Here is a 13,303-nt window from a genome sequence, read left to right as displayed (position 1 = left end):
CTCCTCATGTGTGTCCCTGTCCTAAATTTTCTTAGCGTGAAATGACGAACCGCGGGTACTTACCCAGACAATGTAGCCTCTTCACTAGGAAGCTAGATGGAGATGACCTAAAAAGCTTTGTTAGTGTGCCCTTTACTAAGTTTAGTTTGAGCAACTTGAAATCACACAGAAATCTCCTTGAAAAAATAGTTTGCAATTCAATTTCACCAATTCAGACTGATTTTCCATTTCAATTAGTCCAGAGGAAAGAGGCTTTCCCCCAAATGTAGAGGATTTCCCTCATCTAACACCTTCTCCGGTTGAACCTTTTAAAGATATTGCTAAGAGGAATGCTTGATCAAATGCTTAAGCATTAACCATGTGCAAGGAAAGCCACTAAATGAATGAACCTTCTGTGAATCAAATTGATTTTCTAGAAAATGAAAACAAAATTGAATCCAAGAATAAACTGTCTTAAAATCACATTGAATAAAAACATAAAATATTTTTCACCAGAGCTGTAAAAATTAAATTAGCTAAAAGAAGAAATAAATGCTTTTGTGTTCCAAGGAATTCCATTTATTAGGACAATAGATACCTATGAAGAAAACAGAACTCTAAAAAGAACTGTAATTGTTTCTCAGGATGATGCTTTGTGATGTGAAAGCAAAGCCTGCTGGAAAAGAGGAATCATAGTTGGTGGCTGCTCACAACTGGACAGAAAGAATGCGGAAGCTACCTAGATGTTCACAGAGACTGCTGAATGGGAGCTGGCTCCTTGCTGGGACAGGGATGGACAATGTGTTTCCCCTTCCTCTGTCATCCCTCCCAAAGTATCACCAATCTTTCCTTGGGTTCAGTTTGTTTCTGTACGTTTGTGCTTCTTATATGGGCTGGTCCAATAAGCTGTCCCAGGCTCAGCAGCCTTTGTCTGTGGATTGAGTCATATCATGCCATGAAACCTGCAGGAAAAAAAATGTTGTTGTGTCTAGATTCTTGTTTTATTAGCTAGGTAAAATACACTGACTGCTATAACAAACAGGTTCAGATTTCAAAAGCTTGACACAATTTTAAAGTCTAGGTCCCTCTCTTCCAACTGGTGAGTCAGAGATTTGGGCTTGTTCTATCTTAAAATGCTACCATATCCAGCCAATTGAATGACAGGGAGAGAAGGAGCTATGGAAAATTGTGCATTGAGTTTAGGACAAGCCTGAAAAGTGGCACACATCATTTCTGCCCACATTCCAAAACTCAGTTATGTGGTTCTTCTAGATGCATGGGGAGCTGGGAAACATAGCTTTGCTTTGTGCACAGGAAAGAGAGGAGAACTGTATATTGGCAAATTGTAGCAATTTCTACCACCCTGGCTCTGCCCATCAATTCAGAAAATACTTGGTAATCTATTTTACATGTTAGACACTCTGTCAAGGACTAGAGTAAATGGTGAGCAGTACATTGCCCTTGAGTAATTACAGTCTAACGGAGAGAAGAATGGGTAAATTAATAATTATTATATACCATGATAAATGTTACAACAGAGACATTTGCAGAATCTGAAGGCACCCAGAAAAGAAGCAAGTTCAGGAAAGTTTCAGTTACATTTGAACTGAGTCTTAAAGAAGAGTGATCATAGCTGATGTTTTTTAATCACTTTCCACTTGCCAGGCACTATTCTAAGTGCTTTTTGGGTATTAACTCAGTCATCACAACAACTCTAACAGGAAGGTGTTATTATTATATCCACAGATGAAGAAACTGAGGCACAGTGAAGTTAAGTCTCTTGCTCAGGGTCTCATTCTTCGCTAATGACAGAGACAAGATTTGGACCTAGACAGTCTATCTCCTAAAACCACTCTTTCAACCAACCACACTATACAGAGAAGCAATAGAAGTTCACCAGACAGGAAGGTGCTTATGTAGGGCCTGTGTCAGCATGTCTGGAACAGCAGCAGCAGTAGAGCACTTGGAGGTGTCAAGAGCATGCCCTGGTAAGGTCTCACCACACCCTTACTGCCTGTGTCATGAAGCTATGGGTCTCACAGAGTGAGGGACGGCCCTTGCAAGGCAGGGAGGATACCAGAAGGTTAGGCAGACGGACCAGACCAGATGTTAATAGTAGGTAATCCTGCTAAGGTATGCCAGTGGCCAAGGAAGGTATCCAAAGAGGCTGATTATTTTAAAATTTATGAAGATATTATTAGGTTCAATATATATTAATCTCATGCTGAATATTCATAACATCAGACTCTGGTCATTCCCGATTCCACGCTGACATACACACTCGCTTCCCATGTGTGGTAGAGGCTTCTAGCACTCACCTATACCCTTCCCTCCTCCTGTCACTCAGGAAGTCTCCACTCCCCAGCTCTCTTGCAGTTAGGTACAACCATGTGACTAGTCATAGCCAGTGAAAGGTATGCAGAAGTTTCTCCTGGGCCACAGCATAAGGAAGTGACCTCTAGTCCTTTGCCTTGGCAACCCTTGAGGCTACCTGTTGAGATGGCAGCATAACAAGACAGAGGGAGTGCTGCCTAGAGGATCGCCTAGCCCATATAGGACTTTATGCAAGCAAGAAATAAGGCTTTTTTGCCTTCACCCCCTAAGATTTCTGAGTTTATTTATTAATGCAGCACTACCTGGTGGGTGTATTAATATATTATATTTCAAGCCTCTGCCCATCACTGGTTTTGTTTTTACTTCTGTTTTGACCCTGGAACTCATGCCAAACTCCTTTCATTATTCAGCCAAGATTGAATCTATTAAATCTAATCCAGTAGTATGCAGATACGATGACTTCTTAAGTCATTTATTAATGTTCACATTTTTTTACTTCTTTGAGATGGAGTCTTACTCCATCACCCAGGCTGGAGTACAGTGGTGCAATCTCAGCTCACTGCAACCTCCACCTTCCAGGTTCAAGCAATTCTCCTGCCTCAGTCTCCCAAGTAGCTGGGATACAGGCATGTACCACCACGCCCAGCTAAATTTTTTTTGGTATTTTTAGTGGAGACAGGGCTTTACCATGTTAGCCAGGATGGTCTCAAACTCCTGACCTCAAATGATCCACCCACCTCAGCCTCCCAAAGTGCTGGGATTACAGGTGTGAGCCACCGTGCTCAGCCAATGTTCACATTTTTCAATGAAGCTATAAACAAAACTCCTCGACTACCACTCGGACTGTCACTGTCTGAATTTGATGTCATAATGGCCACAGAGTCTGAGCTATCTCCTAACACATCCCCTGCTCTAAGTGGAAATTTAACAAGATGAACTTTCCAGTAATGAGGCTTGACAGCATTGCCACCACCAGAAGTGGAAGCAGTCAGGTCAGGAGGAAGGCTGCTAACTTCCTCGCAGAAGTGTTGATTAGGCTTTGCGCTACTAGCCTGCTCGTGGAGGGAACCTCATCAGTCCTCTTCTGAACAGTGTGAATCCTTCCTTATCCTCCCTTCCCTCCCAGCCCCCCTACACACAAACACACACATAAGATATTATCAAATTGCAACATCCAACATTTCTCAAAGAAGCTATTTCCAATGCAAGTGTGCCCCCACATTATGAGAAAACTACATTCAAGAAGTGTCATACATAAATTCAGTCAGTGGAGAATGATATCATTTGGTAAATTCCCGTTTGTTTTGTGTGTTTCCTTAAAGAGAGATGTACACACATCTATAATTCCAGCTTCAACTTAACAACTTTCAGATGAAACACAGGGGAAAATATTAATTACAGGAAAGTGTCTTTTAATCTCTAGTACCAGTAGGGTAGTCAGACACCAGTCATAAGCATACAGAAAAATATGCTTCCCATCATCATGGTTACTTTCAGAAACACACACTGAAGATTAGCAGCAAAACAGGAACTCAGAGAAAACAAGGCTCAAAAACAAACAAAATGCAGAAATTATGTAATTGCCTAAAAGCCATGAAGTCACTTAGCTAAATATTTTAAGGAATAGCATTACTTAAAATAATAATCATCCTCACTTGACTAATAACATTTCATTTTCAGGGCATAAACAAACCCCAGGTTCAAATGATTAGTAGTCCAAGTCAGATGCCTTAAAATCCACCCCAGCCCCAATTTCCACTCATACTGTTTCCGCCCATTCCTTCACCCCACCCATTCCCAGAGCTTCCATCTTAGATTTTGATGACACTAGCTGGAGATATAGATTCAGATTACCACATAATTATTATTGTACTATATACATTCTAGGTGATATTTTTATATTTGCTTTTATTTTACAAAGAGAAATACAATTAAAGCTTTATATATAGTCTTTAATATTTATAATTAACTAGATATATAAATAAATGTACATTAACTGGCTTCAGTGTTTGCTCCCAACCTTTTTTATACTCTAGCTTTCCTATTTTAATCGTTCGCTCTAGCATCTATCACCCTTGGTCACCTGGAATTTATCTTCAAGCACTTTTTTCAACAGAGACTCATGTTAAATCTTGTCCAGGAAAATTGCCTATCATAGAATTTTTTTGAAACATGGTCTACAGAGAATATATTTCTGTCACTTTCACACATAAAAGACAACCTGGCTGGGTATAAAATTCTTGAATCACAGCCTTTTGTAAACAAAATTCTGCAGATATTGCTTTTATATAACTATCACAGAGTGGTGTGATTATAGGAGGTTTTATCTTTCTTTTCACTGGCATTTTGGCATTATTTTATTTGTTCTACACTGAACACAGGTTGTTGTGATTTTTTAAATTAATAGAAACAAATAAAATCAATAGATTTTTGCTGAGTGACTTACATTCCCACATTCTGCTGGATGTTGAGAGGCACACCAATAATCACTGTTGTCAAGGAGGCACTAACTCAACTATAAGTCACATATTAATGATATAAATGAATGATGTGACTACAGAAGTAATTTTACAATTTACAAAAATACAATATGGACACAATATTATATTCTCTAGGGGAAAAAAACAGTAGTGCATTTGAAATACCTAATAAAATAAAAACATCAGAGTCCTCAAATTGATCCATGATCTTCCACAAGGCAAGATTCTGAAATCTGAAGGCCACAGGGTCTCACAACAGTTAAGCTGTAGTTCTGGCCTCCTTTAGGCTTCACAAACATATTACCTCTTTATTCAGAAATATTAGAACCCTCACTACCACCAGAAGAAAAAAGATATGTCAAAACTAAATACACTTTGAAGGAGGTCAGATAGAGGACTATAGCAATTATTAGAAACATACTGTATTCAGACAGCCTGGGTTTTAGTCTGGCTATACCATGTTACTACGATCTGTTTATACTCACAACACTTCTGACACCAAGTGTGTGGATTTTTCCACACCAACAACTAATTTTCAACTCTCCAGACACCAACTAAGTGTCCTACAATTTAATTCAATTTTCTGATGCTATCTATGTGATTAGCATCAGATCCCATAAGGGCGCAGTCCCATAAGACAGTCCCCATATCAGATGCTAATCACAAGTCTCAAGCTTCCCATACTTCTGACCAACCAGCTATAAACTGGAGGTTTCTATGAACCCTTCTCAGGTTTGATAAATTGCAAGAACAGCTCATAGAATTCAGGAAAACAGTTTAGTGACTAATACTGGTTTTTTACAAAAGGATACAACTCAGGAAAAGCCAAATGGAAGAGATGCACAGAGCAAGGTATATGGGAAGGGACACAAAGCTTCCATGTCTTCCCATGTCATCTCCTGAACTCTAGCCTTCTACCACCTCAATGTGTTCATCAATCCAAAAGCTCATCAAACCCTGTTGTTAAGGATTTTTATGTTGTTTAGGGTTCCTATGTTCCATTACATAGACATGGTTGATTAAAGCATTGGCCATTGGTGATTGAATTCAATCTCATCCCTCTCCCTCTCCAGAAGTCAGGGTGAGGGACTGAAAATTCCAATTCTCTAATCAAGTGATTGGTTCCTCTAGTAACCAGCCCCTATTCTGAGACTATCTTGAGGCTCACCGAGAGTTACCTTATTAGCATTATTAGCATTATTAGCATTATATAACTCAGGTATGTTTGAAAATGGCTTATGGTGAATAACAAAAGATGCTCCTTTCACCCCTATCACTCAGGAAAGCACAAGAGTTTCAGAAACTCTCTGCTAGGAACTAGAGACAAAGACTAAAAATATATTTTTCGTTATATTACAATATCACACTATGTGCCAGTTGTAAGTGACCCTGAGCAAATTGCTTCCTATGTGTCTTCATTTCTTCATCTGCAAAATCCAGATGAAAGTAATATCTCCTTGTGGGACTGTTGTAAGAATTAAATGAGTTAAAATAAAGCACAGTACCTGGCATCTAGAAAGTGTGAGTCAAGTATTTACAATGAGCAAAATGAGTCACACAACATACAAGTTGCATGTGGACCTTCATTATTTGACACGTTCTCCAGGAACGCCTATGACCAGCAAGGTGGGGAGGGCAGGTGTTCTTCTTCCCATCCCAAGTCAGTGAAGCAAGCTGAGGGAAGGTGATGGGGGCTAGTTCGAGTCATGGGATAGATGGGTGTCACAGCCAGAGCCAGATTTTCCACACCGCTGTGCTGGTCACTACACCACCTTTCAAGCTGCCCTGCCATCAAGTCTGGTCATTCAGCGATAGTGCCACTGAGGACCTTGTTGCCCAAGTCCCAGGTGAAGATGCCCATAATTTTCAAGGTAAGTAGAGAAACAGTCCTTAAAATATTCCCCTACAGAGGCGGAGCTTGCAGTGAGCCGAGATCCAGCCACTGCACTCTAGCCTGGGTGAAAGAGCGAGACTCCGTCTCAAAAAAAAAAAAAAAAGAAAAGAAATCCCCTACAAAATGAGAAAATCTTACTGCAGTTTTGTTGGTTTTGTAAATGATTGTTTGTCAGGGACAGGGGATATTTTGTTTGTTCATCTACCTAGGAATTGTAGATTTCTCAACTTACTTTCAAGAGGAAGGTGGTCCAAAGCCATGACTGAAAGTCCCACGTGAAGATTCAACATTGCTATTTAAAGCAACTACAATGAAGTCAAGAAGGAGTTTTTCATTTCATCTAGTACATTTGAAGAGTTGGAGTCTCTCAGCCTCATGTTCTCACAATTAATTGGTTGGCACAGTTAATCTAAACGAAAGGGAGGATTTTATTCTCACATCTATTAACCTGTAGTAGGAAAATCCATGAGGCTCAACACCTTGAAACATCCCCTCCACCCCCTCAGTAGCAGCAAAGAACCTCTAAAGGGGAGAACACTAAGAACACGAGCTCTGGAAGATCCTCCACCTTCCATCCAGCTGAGCCTGCACACATGACTTAACCTCTCTGAGCAAAGTGTTTTCTGCATAATAGAGATGTAATAGTACCTACTTCATAAGGTTGTTGTGAGGATTAAGTGGGAAAATATACCTAAGGCACTTAGCACTGTGCCTTGCATGTTTATTATGGGCTCCGTTATCACTCCATGCTCAAGGATGGAATCGCTATAAATCCTGCCATACCAAGCAATGGACAAAGACACTGTGCCAACCCTACTGGCTTCCGTCTGTCTACCTGAAGAACTTTCTGTGTCACAATATGTAATAGGTTATTTATGTACAACCTGTGTTCCCAGGACAAGCTCTTGTTTCATGGTTTTTGTAGAGCCCCTGAAAGTTTGACATGGAAGTCCTGAATCTCACCCCTATGATGAAGCACTTTCTTGCAAGTCTGGTTTCAGTTGACTTTTGACCTTTATTAGCCAAAGTTACGGAGCCCAGGTTTGTTTGCTTCTATGTCTCACTAGGGATTCATTGAAGAAACAGCTGGCGTGGTAGCTTACTGACTTTTAGGTTAAATTCAGATAGCACATGATTAGAAATCTCCATTTGGCCCCAGAGAGGCCAGGACCCTCAGAATCCCAAAAGCAAGAGATATACCAGATCACCCCTAGGACGGAAGGGGCACCCCCTAGCCTGGGGTGTGGGAAGCTCCCAAGAGCACCAAGAAGGACACATCTTGGCTGGCCCACCTGGCACTGGCTGGTTCTAATCTTCAGAGGGAGGGACAGCAGAGGAGATAGGCAAGCTTGTATGCTGGGTCCAAGCTGGCCATGAACCTCGAATTGCCAGGATCTGGGTGTATCTCAGAAACTGGAAATCCACCCCAGATGCAGGACAGTAAAAATGGCAGTGAGGGGTCCTTATCTCCTCCTGCTTTTAGGGAGAAGCTGAAGCTGCCAGTGGGATGTGTTTGTTCTCCCATCTGACAACTCTTCCTACTCTCCTCCCAAAGTTGGGTTTATTCTCAGCAAGGGATTGATGACTACAATGGAATTGAGCAAATATTGTCATTAGATAACACTTGGAAAAGGGTGTTACCTGAGAGGTAGTTCACAGCTTACCAAAAAATCAAGTTACAAGGCTTACACTTCAACTCCTGCTTCCCCATGACCTTGGCAAATTGGAAGAGGATCCTCTAGTCATCTCATTCTTCTCCCTTTCCTGTGTCTCTTCCCAACTGCTCCCTTGACTTTTACCCCCAGCTCCCTGTATATCCTTTCTTCTCTCCCTTTCTAAGTAAATCTTAAAAGCCTGAAAAAGTAGAGAGGGCCAAAAACGTGGATACAATGCTAATCGCACAGTTACAGACATGTCATAATAATACTGCAAAATAATACTTTATATATGGTCTTCTTGGATGTGAGAAGTGCGCATGTCGTAAAGGGTCTAATTCAAAGACCCAGAACAAGCATAACATTGCAAAGTTCATACAGTTGCTTACAAGAACTAGACTGAAAAGGCCTTAGTCATGTGTTCTTCTGTTTGACTTTTGTCAGAAGAGCTTACAACCTGGAAACAGTCATAGGGTGAAATATCATCACATCAGGCTGATGGGAGCCTCTCTCTGTTTCTCTGTCCTTCCCCCTCTCCCCGACCTCTTTCTATTGTCAGTGAGATAAAGGGAGATACTATTGTCTCCTATTCAGGATCCCATTATGATCAATGGACCCATCATAAGCAGGAAATCTTTTCCACAAACTTCATACTATCATATCACAGAACAAAGACGGGAGGCTCCATCCTTTCATTTTATTTGCTGGGACAAGGATTTTGCCCAATTCTTACCCGCTGTCTGATTTCTCACCAAACGAGCATTTGCAAGATGAAAGATTTATATTCTGTGAAATATTTCACTTGTCATCAGCCGGGGGCTCCAGGCTCCCTGGCTGTGCCGGTCAGTTCCAGGAAGTTTCCCTGAGCCTCCCTCATAGGCAAGGCCATACTGCTCCCAAGTGGCTTCTGTGGAGAAGTAGGAAGCCAGGCGTGGCTAGAGCTGGAATGCTCTCCAGACCCAGGGTCCTGCCTCACTGCAGTCTCACTGCTATGGAGCCCACCTGCAGACCTCACCCCAGAGGCCCTTCCTAGCACCACCACACTGGGGGAGCTCAACCGCTCACACCTCCAAGAAGACTTTTTGTTGTAACAAAGGAGGCAGCCCTTTTAAATAATTCTAAAAAGCTACAGGGCTATTCTAACCAAAGAAAATTCAGAATTCAACTTGGACATCATCATAGTGAGAGTCTGTTAAGACAGAAGTATAGGGAGCCCTCTTCACCCCTACCCTCTTTTTTAAAAGGCAAAAAGAAAAGACAAAAATAACTGGAGGCTAAAAACAATTATTAGTACCTATTGCATAGGCTCGTTTGTAGCTCAAGGCAGCTCCCAATTCTTGATGAATCTACTTACAGTCGTTTATAAAGGTAAAGCAGTCTTAATAAGCAAAATCTCCTTCAAGCTCATCCTTCTCTCAACAATTAAAAACACAACCTATCTTTATAATTGGTGTTCCTGTAACATTGTTATTTCGCCCTGAGGAGGAGGGACTATTGCTTCTAGCATTATAATCAGTTGTGCTCAAGGTTTAGAGCAATCCCACCTTATTAACTCTCATTTAACAGAAAGCAGGGGCAGGTTGGTACACCTCCTTAGTAAGACAGCAACATTAAGAACTACCCCCCAAAAATCTTCAGAGATACTACCCAGCCCTTCCAATTTCGGAATCACCTGGGGAAATCTTAACACTCCCAAAACCCAGTCTGCACTCCCAGACCAATTAAATCAGAACCTCTCTGGTGGTCCCAGGCATAGGTGTTCTGAAGTTCTTCGGGGCATTGCAGTATGCAGACAAGTTTGAGAACTGCTCTCTGAGACAGGAGTTTTTAATTCTAACCGTACCTAAGAATCAGCTGGGAAGTCACTAAATGCTACTCATTCCCACGCCCCCACCACACCCCCAAATCAACTCAATCAGTCTCTGGAGATGGTACCCAAGCGATTTGTTAAGCTCCCAAGAGATTTTGGTGCACTGAATGTTGAGAATAAAATTACATTATTTGATTAAATGGCTTCTTTTTATTACAAAAATGTGTTCACAGGAAAAAAAACACAGAGAATAAAGAAGTTAAAAAAATACATTTTAGCCATGCATGATCCCAAATCCTACCTTCCAGAAATAACCAGTTAATTACTTTCCTGGGGTTAAGACGAGAGGTATTCAAGGAACATGTAAATGAAGAAAGGTGGACTCAAAGGTCTTTAACTCAAAATCTCCATCACCTTCCTAAACTCTGTCCAAGCATCTGGGGGCTGAGAGGTTGCATTACACACACACACACACACACACACACACACACCCCGCACTAGAGAAGGCCTGGGGAGACTCTGACGTTCTTTTCATCACCAAGAAGCCCCTTTATAATTTCATTTTGTGGGTCCTTAAATTAGAAACATTTTGCTTGCCAAACTAGATTTATGAAGTAACACTTACCTCATTTGCCCATTTTTTAAATTAACCAAGATTTATATAACTTCCAATCAGAGGTGCTGATCAGCACAAAACAAACCAGACCTAGCAACAAGTCGCAACAATGCCATCCTAGAGCAAAGAAAAGTGATGCTTATTAGGCTATGCAAGTTAGCTTAAGTAGACTTGGCTTCTGTTTTTTAGTCAAGAAATTTGAAATACTAAAATACAGAAAACAAATCACTACTGTTGAGAGCCTAGGGATATTTGAGGAGGGAAAAGAAACAAGATGAATAACTAATGTCCCTTGGGCAGTAGGTTAAAAGGGAGAGGGTTGGAGAATAAGGGCAGGGTTCCACCATAATGTTACAATTGTTAGAAATTTTATTCTGCTGATAATTACACATGAATCCTTGGGCAAATCAAGTTATCATCTCTGGACCACATTTTCCCACTTGTAAAATGAGAGTGGCTAAGCTAAGGCAGTGCTTCTCAACCTCAGTGCTATTGACATTTGGGGCAGAATGCTTCTTTGTTGTAGGGGCTATACTGTATGTTGTAGGATATTTAGCAGCATCCCTGTCTCCTACCCACTAGATGCCAGTAGCACACTCCTGGCTGGGCAACCAAAAATGTCTCCAGACACTGCCAAATGTCCTTGAAGGGGCAAAATCACCCCTAGTTGAGAACCACTACTCAAGGGTTATTCTGAAATTCTATTTGTGAAAATTCACAAATTATGGAGAAGAAGTTGGAGGGATGAGTTTGACATATCAGAAAACACGTATATAAAAAAGCCAGAGATGACAGCGTGTGAAATCACCCTGTAAAGCAGAAGTTCTCAATCTTGGCTGACTTTTAGAATCACCTGAGGAGCCTTTCAAAGTCCCATTCTCAAAGCGAACCCCCTGACCAATTGAATCAGAACCTTAGGGTTTCAGCAGAGTTCTCCAGGTGATTCCAGTTTCCAGCAGTTTGCGGGCCACTGCCGGAGAGCTTAGTGTGACAATAAGTCTTTTTATCTCTTATGATTCTAATAATACTTTAGCATTTCAATCAATAAGAAAACCAAAAGCCCAGACTGTGCTAGGATTTTGCAAAGCACTGGGAAACAAACCATCTTAAATCAGGCAAATCTCAAGCTTTAGGTTGAAGTGAAACCTAGATGTACTTCCCGGAGAATTGTATGAGCATATGGACACCTAAACAAAATCGAAACGCTAAGTCTCTGGAGGAGGCACCACTGGTCCTCCCGAGAATCGTCTGTTCTCTGCAGTTATTGACCTGAGACCATGCCAGCCATGGTCTCCAAACCATGACTGTCAATGGCGTTAATCCTTCCCAGCAAGAGATCATCTTGTTGGAGAGGATTATCAAGTAAATGACAGTTTATCAAGTAAATGACAATCACATCAAAAGAAAATGTGTGCACTCTTGGGAAGAGGAAGATACACTTTCTTAGACTCATTTCTGAGTAAAATCAGTCCATGTGCTCAGGCTTGGAAGAGGCTTAGACATCAAACCCATGAAGCAAAGCCACTACCAACCGGACTTAACACAAAATGGCATAAGCAGGTCAAAGGGGCCAGTATAAAGTAACTACAGAATCCTGGACTGTTTCCTGGGGATTCTGTGCTGATTAACTTGGGACTCTGCAAAGTGCTCACAGTTACCTAAGAAGAAAGTTGTGCAATAAAAGGATACATTCTTATTTACTGTAATTTTTTATTCCTATTACAAACTAATAGCAGTGTCAGCCAGAGTTTATTGAGCACTTACTCTGTGCCAGGTGCTGTGCTAAGCATTTTATATAAATTATTTCATTTAATCCTCATAACAGCCTGATTAGATTGTTGTTGTTATTATCCCGATTTTACAGCTGAGGAACCTGAGGCTTAGAGAGGTTAAGTGACTTACCCAAGGCCATGTTTCCAGCAAGCACAGGAATGGGAAATAAAATGTGTGACAGCAGAGCCTAAATTCTTGAACATTATGAAAGATAGCCTCATGGGTCTTCTATTCATTTGTCAGACTGTGAAATGAATAAATTTGCATAACATTCTTTCCATCAAGAATTTTAAAATGCTTTTTAAAGTATATCATATACAGGCTTATCCCTAGCTATGATTCAAATGAAGAAATTCCATGCCAGTGTTCTCAAAGTGTGTCTTCAGCCCTCCTAAATCAGAAACACTTGAGGGAAGCTTTTCTAAATGCAGGTTCCTGGGTCCCATCTCATACCTACCATGTCAGAATTTGGGGTGTGAAGCAGCAGCCAGGGGGCTCATCTGCATTGTGAACAAGCTCCCTGGGAGACTTTTTTCCCACCAAGGCTTGAGATACTTTTTTCCCACTAAGGCTTGAGATACCAGTCCTTAGGACTGGCACACTTTTGTATCCACAGAGCACAGCCTTATGCCTGCAAAATTTGACAAGAAAAACTTTGCCTCTCCAAAATTACAACACAGAGAAACTACAAAGATTGACTTTGCCGGGCGCGGTGGCTCAAGCCTGTAATCCCAGCACTTTGGGAGGCCGAGACGGGCGGAT

General features: G+C 41.2%; 1 long non-coding RNA gene across 1 annotated transcript in view; it reads right to left on the bottom strand.

Annotated features, from left to right (window-relative positions):
* Positions 1 to 684: 684 nt before the first annotated feature.
* Positions 685 to 13,303, bottom strand: part of LOC117099750 — a 51,417-nt gene continuing 38,798 nt past the window's right edge. Inside the window, exon 3 of the long non-coding RNA XR_004443988.1 lies at positions 685 to 941. This is a non-coding gene — a long non-coding RNA (uncharacterized LOC117099750). The remainder of the gene's footprint in view (positions 942 to 13,303) is intronic.

Source organism: Trachypithecus francoisi, unplaced genomic scaffold, assembly GCF_009764315.1.
Source record: "Trachypithecus francoisi isolate TF-2019V2 unplaced genomic scaffold, Tfra_2.0 Lachesis_group17, whole genome shotgun sequence".
NCBI lineage: Eukaryota > Metazoa > Chordata > Mammalia > Primates > Cercopithecidae > Trachypithecus > Trachypithecus francoisi.
This window is presented reverse-complemented; position numbering and strand designations above follow the sequence as displayed.